Here is a 14,775-nt window from a genome sequence, read left to right as displayed (position 1 = left end):
TAACCCCCATATGCCAGGAGAGGGCCATCGTAGACTGAGCTGTGTGGCACTGGGTGAACCTGTACCACCCTGTGGTAGTGATCCTGTTTGCCAAAGGGGGCTACTAGTAAAGTTGCTACTGTGAGAAGTGCTTAGCCTTGGAACTGTCTTGGTGAAGGTGGCTGTACTGGAGGAGCCAGGTTCAATACTGTCCAGTTTCGTTGCAACCCTATATGAGAGGAGAAGCTGCCAGTACCATCATCGCTGGAGTATTCTGGCAACCACCCAAAGGAGAGACTGGGGCTTCATTTGGGGTGTTGCATTCACAATGTGAAGGAAATGTCTCTGACTGACCACTGAGGAATGCTGAGGATGCCGTTGACAACATTGCACCCTTGATGGGCTACAGTCAGGAGCTGAAGAAAGGAATTCCCCAACATGTCTTTGCAAACTGGAAGGCACTCCACATATCTGGCAGCACCGCTCAGAAGAGACAGCCTGCACCGCTGGGTGCTATTGCATGGGATGTGGGCAGCCTGACTTCTCCGAGCAGAGCAGGACTCGCTGATGCTCACGCAGAAGGTTCTAGCTGCACCTCTGAACTCTTCCGTGCTGTGAGAGTTGGTAAGATGTAGGTAGGCCAGTTGGGAACCAGTGGCCTCACTGCTGTTTTGGTAGCACCATAGACACTTTTGACTAAATACTGAAGAGTCAAAGGGGAACTCTTGAGTATTTTCTAATAGAGAGCCTTCCCTAGATGCAGCCATCAGTGCATGGGGAATAATCCCAAACACATTACATGAAGGTTGATAAGACAGGAATGTGCCTGACAGCTACTAGAGCTCTGACCTCAAGGGGATTGTGATGTTTCTTCTGCATGTCTTAATCCTTTGCATGTGTGGAGTTACAAAATTAAATACTTCTGCTTTCTATAAAAACAAGTATATGACTAGACATTGATTTATTGTTTGTTCTGTTTGCACTTTGAGTTATGAGTCGTGTTCATTGAACTGTATCTACACTTTTCCACGAGGGAGCCTTGACTGCTCAAAGACATCTACCACTGAGAGTCAAGTGCAGAAGGGGTTCTTGGCCAAGTTGAGTAGGATCCTTAGTAGGGCAGGCACCAGGACATATGGAGTAAACGGTCTTAACTGCCATGGTTGGCTTTAGTAGCCCCTCCTTGCCCTGTGACCCTCTGAAAAGGGTTCTGACACCACCAATTGTGCAGTTATGGAAACCAAAGGACAATAGCTGCAACAACAATAATTAACCATTATATATAAAAGTTGCTTGCCTCTGAACTGTCTCCATTCTTGCGTTTAGCATACCTCCTCTGGTACTTCAGTCTCTAGAGCCCTTTCTCAGTTGGCCTTATAGTTGGGTTTGCATGCTGGCTGCATATTATATAAGATGACTGAGCCACATGATATATTTCTGTCTTTGTCTGTTTCAAAACATTGGCTTCAGTTGAGTTTTTGCTTGCCCTCTAACTCTCTCACTTAACAGCAGTAGCTGTTAGTCAAAATTCATCATCTTGAGTTAAACCTAAGTTGTCATGGATCTCCTCCCTTCCTCTAAGTTCTCCTCCCAAAATAGATCACCCAAAAATTGTAGTTTGTGTAGGATCCATTTTTGTAAGCTGATGGCCACAATCCTGGGTTTAAAAGGAGAAGCGTGTGGCCCCATTCTTCCTTACAGTCTTTTACCAATACTCTAATGGATTATTGTTTAACAAATTTTGATTTCCAAGTCTGGTTCTAGGTGGGAGCCATAGAATGCATGAGAAGGGTTTTGAGTTATGAGTCCCAGTTCCACCTGCACCCATGGCTTGCCTCCAGGAATGTGATTCTAGTCCAATGCCAGGCATATTTGAGCTGTTTGAATATAGACTTTTATGTTTGGGAGTCTCATTCTTCCCTCCCCCTTAACAGTCATGGCACCTGTTCCAGTGGGCTTCATCAACCCCATGCACCCCATAAGCATCAGAGATTAGGACATGAAGACAAAGCCTCTAGTGCAGGCCCTACACCTAATGGGGCAGTCAGTGCATTAGGCCAAGATAAGCATGCTCATATAAGAATTACAAGATTGACTCTCGACTCCTGCAACACAGAGGTTGAAAGAAAGTGCCAAAGACTGTCCTTTTAGAGCTTCAGGAAGAGATATCCTTTTTTATGTTGCATTTCTTTATTAATTTACAATTAGTAATCTAGTTATACAACCAGTAATACCCTCAGTATTGGAGAAAGGAGCCCCAGATATCTTCAAAAACCTGTAACTTGGCATTCAATTTATAAATTAGTCTCTCAAAAAGTGCCACTTCGTACATACTCTCCAGCCATGTCTAAAAGAAGGGGATGCTAGGCGACCTCCAGAGGTGAAGAATTGTATTGTCTTTTTTTACCATTTCTTAGGGGGTGGAGAGCCACCAGTTAAAATGCTGCATTAAAGGAGGGATGCCCACTGAATCACGTAACAGAGCCAGATGGGCAGCCAATGGCCTACACACCTGTAGCTCCCCTTTTCAGCAGATTCCAAATCCATATCCAAAAACTTTGGAGATTAGTGTATTCCCATATCACGTGAACTATGTCACACTCTTAACCACTGAATCTCCATAAAGAGAGTCAACAATGAGAAGAGCTGTGCATAATTTCACAGGAGGCCAATGCCAACGACGAAGAACCTTGAAATAGTTATATTTAAGCCTTGCCTCCAGTAACTCTTTACTATGCCAATAGTGTTTCCCACTCATTCTGACGTGGTTTTAGAAAGGCCGTGATCATTCAAAGTAATATATACACCTGTTATGACCCTACCAAAAAAATAGCAGACACAGCATGGGACAACTGATTATATCGCCAGTACTGGGAGCTGGGAAGGCCATTCTCCCTCTGGAGATCAGGAAATGGTATTAGAGAACCATGAGAGAGTAGCTCATCAATATAATAAATGCCAAGTCTCCATGAAGATCAATTAATTTCCTTCCCTCAGTGCCAAAGGCTGCACTATGCCACAGCGGCACTTTGGTGCGCACTCATTCCGAGAATTTTCTCATAGAGTGGGCCCGCCACCAGGCATATTGAGAAGCATGGCTGATGGTGTTAGAGAGGCAATCTATCCAATAGAAAAACATTATGTTGGGTTTCTAAGGATTCTTTGAATGAAGTGGTCCACTGAGGATAAATACTAAAGAAGAAGAGACACCTCTGTCTTGTTCCACTTGTTATTGGTATTGTTGCAGTGTACTCTCATCATTAATTTGCTTAACACTTCTTTGTGACTAGATTGAATAAATGTTTCAATTACTGGTTACGTTCGTGACTTGTTTAGCACCTTTGTTATATATTACAGGTTAACCCCGTCAAAGACCTTCTCTCTATCAAGCAAGAGAAGGACCATTTTCTGCTTTTGCCGCTCTGCCACTTCCAGGGGCGTTACTTCTAGCTTTGTGTTGTCATTTTTGTGGGGATATTTTATGAAGCCTTACTGTTGAGTCAACATGAAAAGGGTCAAATGAAATGCAGTTGTGAGACTAATATTGGGTTTGCAATTCAGTAGAGTTATTGGCCTAACAGAAGTGCAGGATTTTGGACCTTCATCCAGTTTCATCAGTACAGTCAGATTTGATTTATTCTAGCATAGTTCCTACTACTATGCTTGTTGTTAAAAAAAATAGTTTAAAACTTTGGAAAGAAGTCTGACTAATATTTGTATATTAGTTCTATGAAACTATGCCAGTCCTTTAGTGATGTCTCTGACTATTTCAGTGATAATCTCCGTTTCCACTGGGTCAAAGTTAGGCTGATCTGTTGGGATGTATAATTATATGATATTCATTTTACTTACCGATTTTTAATTTTGTATTGGGAATAAGGGTGAATAAAAGGCGAACAAGACTTTAAAGATATTCAGGGTTCTTTTATGTAACTTTCCCTCTTAGTGTTTCGCTTCTTTGATTTGATTTGTATATGCTTGAATGCTAGTAACCTATCTACCGTGTTCTCTTTTTCTTAGTTTGTTTGTTTTATGTATAGAGGTTATGTAGCCATGGCGTTCATCTTTAACTGTTCCACATCGCACCTGCCACTTCTCAATCCTCTTTGCATCCTCAATGAGACAAGAGTTTTGTGTTTTATATATTTTTTTTTGTTTGGTAGGTGCCTGAAGCCTTGCTGGACAAGATCCTGACGGCTAATGAAGTGTTCAGTTTTGCTGACGTCAGGTTCCTTGAAGATGAAAATTAATTTATTTTTGTATTTGATCTATGCACGTTGGAAAAATATGTGGTTTCTTCATATAGGGATAGTGCACAACTTATATCCCTTGCTTGGGATGGTGGGGCTTTTGGGCACATCAACCTCACTGGGCATCTATCATCCGTGAGGTATAATATTGAATTAAAATCCCACTATGATTAGACTGTCTCTTGTAAAGCGTACCACACTGTGGGTAGAAACCATAGAAATATATTTCCTTTGCTTTGTTTGTATTAGATAGTAATGTGAATTTTGTGATGCATTGTCCTATTTTGTCCCGGATTCCTATAAATCTGCCTTCCTTGTCTGTGTGTTTTGACTCTAGGTGAAAAGCTAGGCCTCTTATTAGTACTATCAGGCACTCCCATAATTTTGATATTGTTTACCAAGTGAAATTGAGTGGGATATGAGTAGGATGGTAGCCATGGTAGGTCTCTCTCTCTCTCAGCCATTGTAACAAGGCTCTCCTTTCAATATCGGAGTTGAGGCTGTGGGTGTTTAAAGTAGTAAATAATAAAGGTTTTATATTCCCTTCTCCTGTAGGTTTCTATGACTTTCTCTCATCTGGTGCAAAAAATGAGACTATCCGTTGATGCCTTTCCTTTCCACCTCATGTGTTATTTAGTTTGACATGTTATGCTTCATCGGGCCTTTCCCATTTTTCCTTTCACAAACTCACCTCCTTACACAGGAAATTACAATAACCAATAGGCATATTTGAACGAATAGAACATCAAGAAACAATATCACAAAAATATCAAATATCACTGATGGTGAATTTCCAGCCCCCCACCAAAGTGTCTTTGTTTGCTTTGAGTTTCTTGGCTGCTAACCAGCTGATTCCATTGCCTGATTAGAGATTTTTTTAATTAGTATATAATTTGGTCTCAATATCAGGCCAATCTTCTTATAACTGATGTGGAGCGGGTGGTTCATTCCAACCTTGGTTAATAGTTGTCACCAAGATCTTGAACCTGGTTCCTGGAGGTTAGCTAACTTCTTCAATCATCTTCGGGTGATATTTGGTGGACGTTATCCTATTTTCCATTTTCTTCCGCTTTCCTTACATTCTTTGACTTTGAGGTTAAATTCACCCGCCTCAAATGTCCTTGTGGTGGGTCATCTTGTTTTCTGTTGCTGTTTCTGTTCTTTCAGAATATCCTAACATTTATCTTGCTTCTCCCAGTTCTTTCACTGTGTGCTGTTTGTTCTATACCAAAATGTCTGAAGGGGTAGCCCCACCTCCATGGAATTCTTTCATGTCTCAAATGGGCTGTGATGTCGTTGATCTGGCTGCTACTTGCCAAAGTGGATGTGGACACGTCTGAATGATCATATCACCCCTTAAATTTACTAGTTTCTGTTTGCATGCAGCCAACATCTTTTTCTTCTCCTTGAAGTAATCTACTCAAGTTATTACATTGAGTGCCATGTTTTTCTGCCATTGATATGTTGAGAACACCCTCTAGATACAGTCCAGCTGCATGTCTTTATCAGTAAAAGCTTGAAGAAGGTGTCTGAAAACGGCCTGTAAGTGAGTATCAACATCTGCATTGTTGATGTCACTATTCTTGTCCCTTATACCAATGTTGTTCCTTACAAAGGGCAGTTTTCAATATCATTAATCTTGTCCAACATTTCTCTTTGTTGAAGTTTGAGGGTGCCTAGTCTGGCTGCTGTTTTGTCATTTTTGTAGGACTGGTCTGCCTGGTTATTTTCAATGTAATGCAGTCTTGTATTTGCTTTCTGGAGTGAGTGATCCAGATCAGTTATCACTTTGTAAATGACCAGTCTTTCTGAAATTCAAGCAGGAGTACCAAGATGTTCCCATTGGTGATGTGTGTTTAGGGCTCAGTTCTGCTGCAGTATTTATTTTTGCAGGTTTGAGGAGGCTTGTCACCATTTTGGTTTTGAGTTTTCTTTGGTTATTATGGATGGAGCATCTTTTCTAGGGATGCCAATGTTTTGCTTCAGTTGATGTCAACACAGAGGTTGGTTGGGAACACTTGTTTGGGGCTGTTTGGAACTCTGTTGTTTGGCTCACTGGGGATTCCTCTCTAAGATCTGCTAATATTTTTGGACCCTGCCTGGAATCTGTCTGGTGTCTCACCTGGCAAAAACATCCCTATTCTTTCAGTGCCCTTATTGGTAGACGCTACCATTCCTTCTTGGGGTATTGACTTCTTAATATCTGGGAGGCCTCTTTCCTCCCTTCTTGTCCTCTACGTTTCTCTGCCTTTGGATCCTTGATTCTCGCAGGTCCCTAGTCAGGGCTCACCCCACATGTCAGTGTTCACCAGCACTTGTGAATGCAGTTCATCTTATGGCCCTTGAGTAATTTAAGTGCTAACTTTCTTTTTCTGAAGTTGTGGTCTCTGTTCAGCAGTTTATTATCATAAGATGGTCATTTAGAATCCTGCCAGCAGCATCTCCACTCTTCCTTTACCCTTGGGAGTTTAAATTCAATTTTCAATCTCTTGATGACATCTGTGTACTCTCAACACATTTTTGGCCTGATTTTAACTTCAGCAGGAGAGTTGGATGGGATCCCAGTCCACAGAACGTCGGCCGGATGTGTCTTTGTAGTTCCCCACCCTGCCACTCTAACACTAGAACATTTCTGAACAGATTTTCTAGTAGAAATTTCCCATTACTTATTTCTTATCTGGTGCACCTTCAAAGAACTCGCCAAAATCCAACTCAGCTTGGTCTGTCTGCTAACTATATAGATCATAGAGAAATTTCATAATTTCCTTCACTATCTTGGTGCCCTTTGTGCATATCACACACCTTTTGTCCTTAATTACTACAATATTTGTCTTTCTATCCATTCAAATCACAAATTACATGGTCACACTGACTATGAAAGGTGTGTATATTTCATTGGTCACAAAACTGGAGGCTGTGATGCTTCGCCCAATTTACATAGATTATGATACACTTACCAGGGATAGGACAGCATGTGGCAATACATGAAATAATGTTTATTGATCAAAAAGGGGAAATGCTACCTCATCAGCCCTTAAGTCTTTGATGGAAGAGGAAACCATTGACATTAAAAAACAAAATTACATCTGCCTTGTCATGTGAAGGTTTGTCATGGGCAAAGTTTCATTAACTGAAGTCTAGTAAGTATCAAGATTAACCAAGAACTCTCTAAATACACTGAAGCCTTACCACTTCTTAAATTCACCAGGCACTCATTAATTGTCATTAATCTTTGTATCCATAGCATACAAGGTTTCTCAAGATAGCAAAAATAAAAGAATAACCTTATGACGCTCTGGCTCACTTCATGGTGTATATATATCACGTAGCTATGAATCATTATATGAATGACACTAAATTAAACTATTTTCATATTACAATAAAAATCTGCAGACCTGGAATAATTATCAAATGTCCTGAACAAGTTTATTTGGGCATCTCAGTTACATTGCTGATGAAAACTGATTTACATCTATGTGACTATGCTCCAGATTCTGAAAAAAACATTAGCCAAAAGAAAAATTGGGCCAATACAAAACACATTGTTTGGTTTAACAAAAGAAGAGTGATGTTTCATGTTGAGACATCTTGTCTGGTGCACATTTTAAAGACAGTTGATGGCGAGAAATGAAATTGAGAGAGTAAGAAGGTAATGAAGATTGAACTGAACCAGATGCATATCAGTACAAGAAAATTGCTGATAATTAAGAAATGTAAACATTATGATATATAATCCCTCAATTAATAACAGCAAACATTGTTATTACCATGGATAGTTTCATACAGCAATTTATGTTATTCTACTCCTTACCCAACACCTCTATTACACGAAACTTAAGTTCAGATCCTGGGTATGTCCAAAGTTCAATCGCTTGACTAGGGTATGTTGATACATAGGCCAGGAGATTAAGCTTTGAATGTACATTGGTTGTTACATAAGAGAAGACATATACTAAGAGTGAGAGATGTGCTTGGTTTCAAACCTTACAAGTTAACATACGATCTTAATGATTGTTAGACATTGGGTCTCTAGTTGGCCGTGGTTTGCATCCTGTCCAGGTAGGGACCCTTGCTCTAGTCAATGTAAGAGAATCACACAGTTAAGATAACCCCTGCTCACCCCTTGTTGGCTTGGCTTAAGCAGTTAGGCTTATCTCAAAGGCAATGTGTAAAGTATTTTTACACACACACACACACACACACACACTCACACACACACACTGTAAAACAGTGAAAACACTACAAAAGTGCCCAACAGCAGTTTGGAAAACTAGCCAGTATTTATATGAGTACAACGAGAGCAAAACGACACAAATCTAAGATACACAAGTAAAGATACACATTTTCAAAGATGAAATGTAGTGTAGCACTTAGAAACACAATAGCTCCAACTGGGGATATCAGAATGGCTTAACAGAGTTGCTCCCCACAGTCTGCCACCACCCGCGATGGAGCGTGGTTGGCCACAGAGTAGTACAGACACCGGTTACAGTATCTTGGAAAACAATGAGGAAACAAAGGGGGTCATTCTGACCCCGGCGGGCGGCGGGAGCCGCCCCCCTGGAGGGAACCGCCGAATGACCGCACCGCGGTCAAAAGACCGCGGTGGCCATTCTGGCTTTCCCGCTGGGCCGGCGTGCGACCGCCAGAAGGCCGCCCGCCGGCCCAGCGGGAAACCCCCTGCAACAATGAAGCCGGCTCCGAATGGAGCCGGCGGAGTTGTAGGGGTGCGACAGGTGCAGTGGCACCCGTCGCCATTTTCAGTGTCTGCAAAGCAGACACTGAAAATCTTTATGGGGCCCTGTTAGGGGGCACCTGCACTGCCCATGCCAGTGGCATGGGCAGTGCAGGGGCCCCCAGGGGCCCCACGACACCCGTTCCCGCCATCCTGTTCCTGGCGGTAAAAACCGCCAGGAACAGGATGGCGGGAAGGGGGTCGGAATCCCCATGGCGGCGCTGGAGGATTCCCTGGGCCAGGGGAAAACCGGCGGGAAACCGCTGGTTCCCCTTCTCTGACCACGGCTTTACCGCCACGGTCAGAATGGCCCAGGAAGCACCGCCAGCCTGTTGGCGGTGCTTCTGCGGTCCCCGGCCCTGGCGGTCATGGACCGCCAGGGTCGGAATGACCCCCAAAGTGTTTCAACAGAGTCAGAAAAGTAAGGCAGCGCTGGAGCCAGCGTGGCATTGGTTCCTTACTGCCATGGGGAGGTGAGGCATTGTTTCCTTATGGTTGTAGAGAAGGTGATGCGGCATTGGCACTGAGGTGTCAGTTCCTTACAACAAGGCGGGTCGATAAATCCAGCAGGTCAGGATGTGAGGTGTCGACTTTGCAGTGTCACAATCACACTACAGGGCCACAGGTGCTGTGGTGGAGTCAGGTTGGGTGCGACAGATGGCGGTGACACGCCACTCTGGACTCATGCTGTGGTGTAACTTTGGAGGTGCTGCAGTGGCATCAGGCCTGCATTTTTAGGTTGTAGTCTTTTCCCTTAGCAGGGAACATGGCTCCAGTGCAGGCAGCAACACGAGGTCAGAGAATGGCCCCGGGCCTGAAGTTGATTTGCAAGTCAATGTGCTTGTTTCTTCCTTGTTGCACCAGATCTCACTCCCAAAGGACAAGGAACTGGATTTGGCACCACTTGGCAAGTCAGGACTCTCAGCAAGAGAGCCCAGGCTTTGGCAGGTGAAGTCTTAGATGTCCCTGAGTCATCCTAACAGGAGGCAATCTCAGTCAAACCCTTGGAGAACATTTGGAAGCAAGATGTATAAAGCAAAGTCCAATCCTTTCGCTCCCAGGACAGAAGCAGCAAGCAGAAGCCCAGCACAACAAAGCAATAGGCAGAGTGCCAGTTCCTCCTACAGCATCCAGCTCTTCTTTCTAGCAGAATTTCCTCAGACCAGAAGGATTCTAACTATGTGGTGTCAGAGGTCCAGTACTTATACCCCCAGTACTTCTACTCATTTCTGTCTTTGAAGTAGTCAGACTTCAAGGAGAAGTCTTTGTAGTGCACACGGGCCTGCTTTTCATTGTCCTGGCCTCAGACAAACCCCATGGGGCTGTGGACTGCTTTGTGTGAGGACAGACACAGCCCCATTCAGTTGCAAATGTCAGCTCCTTCCACCACTCTAACTCAGGAAGACCCATCAGCCTGGTGATGGGCAGGATATGGAGGGCACAGTTCAGCTCCCTTTGTGTGACTGTCCAGAGTGAGTATGCAAACAGCCCAACTGTCATCCTGACGCATATTCAGCAGATAGGCAGCAGCATAGTACGTTTAAGCAAGAAAATGCCCACTTTTTAAATTGTCATTTTAAAACTTACAATTCAAAAAACTAATTCACCAAAAGAGTTATTTCTAAACTGAATTCAGGGACCCCACACTCCATATCTCCTTCTGCTCCCAGTGGGAAATTACACTTAAAAGATATTTCAAGGCAACCCCCAAGTTACCCTATGGGAGAGATAGACCTTGCAATTGTGAAAAACAAGTTTAGCAGTATTTCACTATCAGGACATGTGGAGCACAACAGTACATCTCCTACTTTTTTAATACACTGCACCCTGCCCATGGGGTTCCGTGGGCCTAATTTGGGGATGACTTACATATAGTAAAAGGGAGGGTTTGGGCCTGGCAAGTGGGTGCGCTTGCCAGGTCGAAATGGCAGTTTAAAAACTTCACACACAGACACCGCAGTGCCAGGTATGAGACATGTTTAAAGGGCTACTCGTGGGTGGCACAATCAGTGCTGCAGCCCACTAGTAGCATTTGATGTACAGGCCTTGGGCACACATAATACACTTTAATAGGGACTTAATAGTTAATCAAATATGCCAATCATGGATAAACCAATAACCAATACAATTTAGACAGGGAGCACTTGCACTTTACCACTGGTCAGCAGTAGTAAAGTGCCCAGGGTCCTTAAACCAGCAAAAAACGAAATCAGCACACAGTCAAAACAGGAGGTCAGAGGCAAGACTTTGGGGGATAATTGTGCAAAAAGGGCTATTTTCAACAAAAATAAATAGAGACTTCAGTGCTATCAGCTTTGACTTAATGTATCAAATTCATCCAATAAGAATGGTGAAGTGAACTCTGTTACCCTGTTGTAGACATGTATCTGGACAGTTGGGGGCCAGTTAGCAATCATTACCAATTTGACATAAAACTCCCAGATGTATGAGTCATAGTCAAAAGCATGGGAAGTAGAAATGATGGAGCAATTCAACCCTTCTCTAGCGAGAGAAATGTAGATGAGTGACAGATCATTAATTTGCACAAAGGCTGAAGTTATATAATTCAAGAACCGTTAAATGTGGTAACTTATGCAAGTGAGAATGAGATCTATATCAAAAGTAACAATGGGAGAATACTATAGATACTATATGCAAAATACAAAAAAGCTGCACAAAGATAAGGACAAACTGGTTAATGTCCTCAGTTAAAAAAAGTACATTCCATGCATCTTGGAACCAGATTACAGAGTATTTGTACTACTTCGGGGCATTTTTAAGGAAAGTGGGGCTGTGCCCAGTGCAGCGCCACTTTCCCCGTGCCCCTTAGCACCTCTCTACCGCCACCATGTGTGTGCCATATCTAAGATATGGCGCACCATGTCGCAGGGTAGGGGGCAATAGTGTCAACTTTTTTCATGCTATTGATGTACTGTCCAGGGTTAGCACCAACATTTTATATATTGACCAAAACACCCATAACGATCAATTGCCTGTTCCACATCTCACATTATACATATATAGGTCATGAAAAGATGTAGGGATGGTGTGTCACTATAATTTAACGGAGACTGACTGTTATGGAAATACACAAAGAACAGTTTCTTCATTTGAGGTGTATGGCTATCTATTCACTATTGGACATCGCCTTTCCTGCATTTCTGCCCCGGTTTGAGGATGTGGATGGAGACACTCGCCGAATGGTTGCATATCCTCGATGAACCTTGAATTCCAGGTCCACCAATTTGAGTTCCTATTGTTCAGGCTCAATATTCCAAAGTATTATTACCCCGGTGAAGTCTGTATATATTTGGCAGCTGGTAAACCAGGGGTTCACTTTACGCATGGGATATAATTCAGCCATCATGGTTTAATAAAAGTGATTTGGCAACATTTTATTGACAACGTGCAAAGATGAGGTAGCTGACACCCTATATGGGAAAGAGGTCGGGATATTCTAGTGCCAATATCTTCGTGTCACATTCATAGCCATCTGACGAGCAAAGGGCTGCAGTTCTAGAAGATGTACAACCTCCTTTCTTAACTATGAAACACCAGGAAGATTCACCCACGACTCATAATTTAGGAACCATTTACCTAACAAAAAAGGGCTTAATTACATTACCGATGGCACTTCTTCTTGTGTCAAGTTAGACACTTGTCTGTAATGGAATATTCAAACCAAATTATGGAATATACACGGACTCTGTTCAGCTCTACAATTCCCCACATACAGTTCAGTGCATTCTATTCTGGGGTTTCTGACATAAAATATTCATTTTATAAAGTATAACTAACAGCCTTTCATTGGATGCCAATGAAACACACATAAAATGTGGACTTAGGCCATATTTTTTATTACGTTAGTTTCTTTAATGTTCTCTCCCTGAAATACACACTGGCGAAACACTTCGTCACACCATAAAGACTGTACTGTGGTCAGGTTCAGGAGGCACACATCCAGCATTAATCACTGCTAGCAACGTTTTATGCCTTTCAGTCACTGTTCCAGGCGATTTGCTGTGTGGGATCAGGATTCCCTTGGGTCTGATTTCAACAAAAAACAGATGCGGAGATGTGCGGGGATCTGCAGAAAGGTCCACATTACCACATGCAAGCCAGCACATTCTTTCCCTTCGTATCACTGGGTCCCCCGTCGTAGCAAAACTGTTCTGGCAACGTCCTTCACTTGGACTCAGCAGATTTGGAAGGGGAAAAAACATGTTTTTCCACACACTTTTGGCAAACCCGAATCAAATATACTTTTTTCACCTAAGCTTCGTTTTACAATCCCAATGGAAGTGAATACACTCTTGACTTTAGCAGTTATGTACATAAAATCCATTATTAAATCCAGATTTTATTTGTAGGCCTTGAATAATCTTGCCCTGAAGTGCGCAGGTATCTGTATCTCATTTGGAAATGATGGCGACTCTCACATGTGGCTATAAAAATGCCTGTTTTAATAAAGTGCCACTCAACTTCGGGCCACTCGGGGCTGCAGAGAGCTTGGTTCCGTAGCAGAGTTCACAGGGAGAAGACGTGCTTGAACATCATACAATCGCAATGACACTTTAACTATTTCCATCTTGTGTTACTGACTCTAAGGGCGCCTGGCGCTGCCTCGATTGAGGTTTTAGCGCTTTTCTCACAGAGTAAACTCGAATTGCACTCTTAATCCAAACAGATGTTCTGAATCTATACTGTGAAGTTGCTCATTAGCCAAAGAATTACTTTAGGCAGTATCTACATGGAACCAGATGTTTCGATGTGCATTGCACAGACCGAGCAAGAACTATATTATTAAATTGTGCTTTATTTCCACCTCCCCTTGAGTCCCCAGTGTCTTGTGAGTAGATGTTCTCATGCCTGGGGATCACAGAGGAAATTCAGTTAATTTCTTGAACTGTTGCCCTCTGCTAATTTGAGAATAATAACTAGGAGAGGAAGACAAGCGAAATGCAAGAATTTCCAAGAAAAGAGTGATTAGGTATGCTAAGGAGTGCAATGAGCTGCCGGGTGCCTTGAACTCACAGTAGGAACTGCTGCCTTCCAGATACTGTTCAACATATCTCGTCTGATCTCGGTTTTTGAAGCGCTATGTGAGCAGCACGATAATGAGGACTGAAGTACTTAGGGGCAGATTTATGTAAAGTTTTTCTGCACCGAGTGCTGCACCACTTTCCCTGTGCCCCTTAGCACCCCCTTACCGCCACCATGTGCCATATTTAAAATATGACATGCCATGGGGCAGGGTAGGGGGCAATAGCACCGTTTCTCATGACGCTACTGATGTACTCTGCAGCAGCCATATTATTGGCTCTAATCCTGTAGAGTACTTACGGCACCATTCTGAAGAATGGAAGCCCCCATTAAACTCCTGCTCTTGAGCAGGCATTAAAAGTGCTGTAAAAATTGGCGCAAGGAAATCTCATCGATTTCCTTACGCCATTTTTCTGGCTCCTCTAACGGTGGAACGCCCCCTTTGCATGCATTATGCTTGGCGCAGGCATAATGTAGCGCAAAGGGTTACAGAGTGGTGCAATGAACGTATTGCGCCACCCTGTAAATACGGCACGGGGATTTCAGTCTCGATGGCCCCACATTAACGTAAAAAATAATGACGTTAATGTGGTGCAAGGTGGCGCTAGGGCATTATAAATATGCCCCTTAATGTTTGCCATTCATACAGAGTTATACATCTGCCTATCATGGTCAAAATGCAGGAAGTTTGCATTTGAGGGGACGTGGGGCCTGCTATTTTACAATAATAGTTGAGATAATATCAACAACAAGTTTTAGTATCTATTA

The 14,775-nt window shown here is 42.9% G+C and overlaps 1 protein-coding gene across 7 annotated transcripts in view; it reads right to left on the bottom strand.

The window, feature by feature from the left end:
• The window catches only part of POSTN (periostin), a 197,551-nt gene that overhangs the window by 176,427 nt on the left and 6,349 nt on the right, over positions 1 to 14,775 (bottom strand). The window lies entirely within an intron of this gene.

Source organism: Pleurodeles waltl, chromosome 8 (assembly GCF_031143425.1).
Source record: "Pleurodeles waltl isolate 20211129_DDA chromosome 8, aPleWal1.hap1.20221129, whole genome shotgun sequence".
In the NCBI taxonomy this organism is placed as follows: domain Eukaryota; kingdom Metazoa; phylum Chordata; class Amphibia; order Caudata; family Salamandridae; genus Pleurodeles; species Pleurodeles waltl.
The sequence above is the reverse complement of the archived record's forward strand: the minus strand, read 5'-3'. Positions and strand labels throughout refer to the sequence as shown.